General features: G+C 42.8%; 1 pseudogene; it reads right to left on the reverse strand.

Annotated features, from left to right (window-relative positions):
- Positions 1-565: 565 nt before the first annotated feature.
- Positions 566-4,029, reverse strand: part of LOC110594830 — a 4,879-nt pseudogene continuing 1,415 nt past the window's right edge.

The following is a 4,029-nucleotide window of genomic DNA, read 5'->3' on the forward strand; positions in this document are numbered from 1 at the left end:
TAGGAGATGAGGTCTCGCCAAGTTGCCCAGGTGGGTCTCGAACCCGTGGGCTCAGGCAATCCACTCACCTCAGCCTCCCAAAGTGCGGGATTACAGGCTGAGCCACCGAACCTGGCTAAAACTTGTTCTTAACAAGCAGAATTTTTATGTCCATTCAGCCAAAGAATCTCTTACGCCTTTCTGGGTCTATTCACTTGCAGACAGGAGTAGAAACTGTAACTAAACCGGGCTTGGTGGCTCAGCCTGTAATCCCGCACTTTGGGAGGCTGAGGTGAGTGGATTGCCTGAGCCCTGCGGGTTCGAGACCTGCCTGGGCAGTGAGACCTCATCTTTACAATAAATCAAAAAATCAGCCGGGTGTGGTAGCGCATGCCTGTAATTCCGGCTACTTGGAAGGCTGAGGCGGAAGGATCGCCAGAGCCCAGTAGGTCGAGACTGCGGAGGCCAGGAGTGGCCACAGCACTTCAGTCTGGGTGACAGAGTGAGACTCCAACTCAAAAAAAAAAAGAAAAAGAAACTGTAACTAGGTTCTTCATATCATATATTCACATGTGATGCCCAATTTTCATATGCTGTCCTATTTCTTTAAGATAAAAGGAGTGACTCGCAGCAGTGCCACATAGATAAGGAAGTTTTGTATGGAGGAGATCATATCCTCTCACATCTTTTATTTCATCTCCCAGGGTCTAGTTTCCATGAGAGGCTCTCGATCTGGAACACAATGGCTCTAAGTAACTAACCTGCAGCTGCCATGCTGTACTCTCTGGAGTCCTCAAATTCTTTCTAGTTGCCTGAAACAACATCAGATGTTAGTGACCACAACTATGACTCCAGCAGGATGATTAAGCCTCTAACTTGGAAGCCAGGTCACAGCCAGGGTCCCCACTGGAGTAAAGCATGAGAGGGAAAAAGGAAGACGAGCAGTGGCAGAGGCCATGACAATCCAGGACTCAGCTTGGGAACCGAATGAAGACACCCTTCTGAAAGGTAAAGCCCCAGAAGGGATCTGTGTGTGTGGCAAAGCCCCGCAGAAAGTCTTGAGGAAAGTTCTACATGAATGTCCTGTGACCCATGGTCACCTGTTTGTTCCCATTATATTGTTATGCTTATGCCTTACAGGAATAATATGCTTAAATCTCCCCTTGGGAAAGAACGCTGTGACTAAAGTTATGGATTATAGCATCTATAATGTTAATAATAAAGCAGCTAATGTTTCAAATGGCGGAGGCCATGACAATCCAGGACTCAGCATGGGAACCGAATGAAGACACCCTTCTGGAAGGCAAAGCCCCAGAAGGGATCCGTGTGTGTGGCAAAGCCCCGTGGAAAGTCTTGAGGAAAGTTCTACATGAATGTCCTGTGACTCATGGTCACCTATTTGTTCCCATTATATTGTTCAATAATAAAGCAGTTAATGCTTCACCATTGGCCATGCCTTAGGAAATGCAAATAGCAACCCCCAACCAATTACTCCAAAACCTACTGTGACAAAGTGTACTTTTAACTGTTCTACTTTATGTTAAAACTATGGTATCAAGAAGTGACAGAAACTGAGGTACAAACTAAAGTAAACACAGTTAAGCCATACAAGCAACACCAGAGTAGCCACAAGTTTAAAGCTTTGAGACAATATTACAAACCCTTGTCAACTGTTAGAGCAGTCCCCCATATAGCCTATAATATGAATGGTAGAATTTGGTGGGCACCTAGAGGAAAGAGTAGTATGCAAAACTTAGAATGGCTTGACCCTCCACTACCTTATACTGGTGCATATGATGATGATATGGTTAGAAAAGTCTAGATAGATGAAAGACATGTTAAGTAGAAAAATTTATCTTTATAGGAAAAAATAAAATGCAGTGGGCCCCCTTGGTGCCTGCTTTCTAAAATCCAAAGGTCAGCACTTAGTAAAAAGTAAAATGATTGGTATATATAAATGAATATAGACACTGCCTCATCACATCACAGACAGTGACCTTTAAATTAAAACTACATAAAGGTTATATGCCTAACACCTTTATATCTATATAGACTATTTACCTTTATAAAGCATAAGTTTTACTTTCCACTTGCTAACCTTTTGACTAATATTAACCTTGCCCTTTTAATAAGTTACCACTTCCAAGAACAGTCAGCTTCTTATATGTAGACATTATGCAAAAATCATAAGAATTGTAAAATCATTAGAACGTCATACAATCGTTTAGATATGTTTTGATTGTTAATTTTTTCCTTTACTGTTAACTTTCTCCTAAGTGTGTGCCAAAAATTATGATATAAATAAATCAGCACTGGTGTGCTTCAGTGCCAGAGTGCCTGAAAAGAAACTCTGGTCACGACTCTTCCTTCCCTCACCTCATCATGCCTCCTTCTTGGGTCCTCGTGAATCCCCCCAGAGCTGGCCTCTGGCATCTGGCGCCCCGAACAGGGACCTGAGGAAGGTAAGCCCCCCCCCCGATATGCGGTGTGATTGAGGACTTCACCCATAGGGTACTGCAGAACCCCTGCGAGTGAGTGCAGGTAGAGAGAGGGTGAACAGCAAGAACTTATTGAGAAGTTAGCACCTCTGTCACTATGGGAAATTCAGGGTCCAAGGACAGAAGAATTTATGCATCTATAATAAAAAAGACTTTAGAGAAAAAGGGTATAAAGGTAAGTAAGAAAACACTAATGGAATTTTTGCAGTTTATCCAAATGGTAAGTCCCTGGTTTCCTGATGAAGGAACATTAGATGTGGAAACCTGGGACCAGGTAGGTAAAAATATGAAAGATTGGTATCAAAGAAATGGGGACAAGGACATGCCCGCTAATGCTTATTCTATGTGGAATGTTTTAAGACTAGCATCAGAGACTGAACCTACTTATGGTGCCATACCCTCTGCTCCTCCACATGAAGGAACCCCCCCATTGAGACCCTCTTTTAGGACATCTTCAAAGGTATTCCCCCTTGCAGCTACTAAAATGCCTACCAGTAATCTAGATGGTAGTGCTGATGAAGGAGGAACTAAAGATCAATTACCACCTGACGATGAAGCAGAATTAGAGGAGGAAGCAGCACGGTACCATAACCCTGATTGGCCACGAGGGGCCAGAAACACTACGCGCTCCTCCTCGGTGAAAAACTTTAAAGTACAAAAGCCTCAGGTTTATGCAGTTGAATTTCAAGGAGCTATGCAGCAAGCGCATGAGCAGGGAGAGCTTGTGCACTGCTTTCCAATTTCACATGAATGGGATGATCCGTTTTGGGAAGCGTTGCCTTACAAGCTTTTAAGGAAACTAAAAAGTGCTGTTCATGATTATGGCCCAACCTCTCCTTACTCTATGACTTTAGTGGAAGGATTGACTAGTTGATGGATGACTCCTTACGATTGGTTTCAGGTAGCCAAAGCTTGTTTGCCAGAAGGTAGCTTTTTTCTATGAAAAATGGAGTATAAAAAATTAACAACAATGAAAAAAGATAAAGAGAAAAAAGAAAAAAGGCAAGAACATGATACGGTCACCAAAGATATGTTAATGAGAGAAGGCACTCATATGGGAGTTGCAGAACAATTGACATTATCAAAAGAAGTTTTACAGGATGTCTCAGCAATGGCTTTAGGGGCATGGAAAAGGTTGCCCCCTCCTAATCAGAAGGTCCCAGGTCTGGTTAATGTTAAACAAAAGTCTGACAAACCCTATGAAGACTTTGTGGCCAGACTGGTTGAGGCAGTTGAAAGAATAGTGTTAGGTAAAGAGGTTGCAAGATTAATCATTAAACAGCCTTTGAAAATGCATCTCCCATACCCCACAAAACTATAATAAAAATACTGATTAATTATTAAAAAAAAAAAAAAGAAAATGCATCTCCCACTTAAGTGGTCAGGCATTAATCAGATCTATTAGAAAATCAAGCCGGGCTCGGTGGCTCAACCTGTAATCCCGTGCCTTTGGGAGGCTGAGGTGAGTGGATTGCGTGAGCCCGCAGGTTCGAGACCTGCCCGGGCAGCGAGACCTCATCTCTACAATAAATAAAAAAATCAGCTGGGTGTG

The sequence above is a fragment of the Carlito syrichta genome, unplaced genomic scaffold (assembly GCF_000164805.1).
Source record: "Carlito syrichta isolate Samal-C Ts95f unplaced genomic scaffold, Tarsius_syrichta-2.0.1 Scaffold143305, whole genome shotgun sequence".
NCBI lineage: Eukaryota > Metazoa > Chordata > Mammalia > Primates > Tarsiidae > Carlito > Carlito syrichta.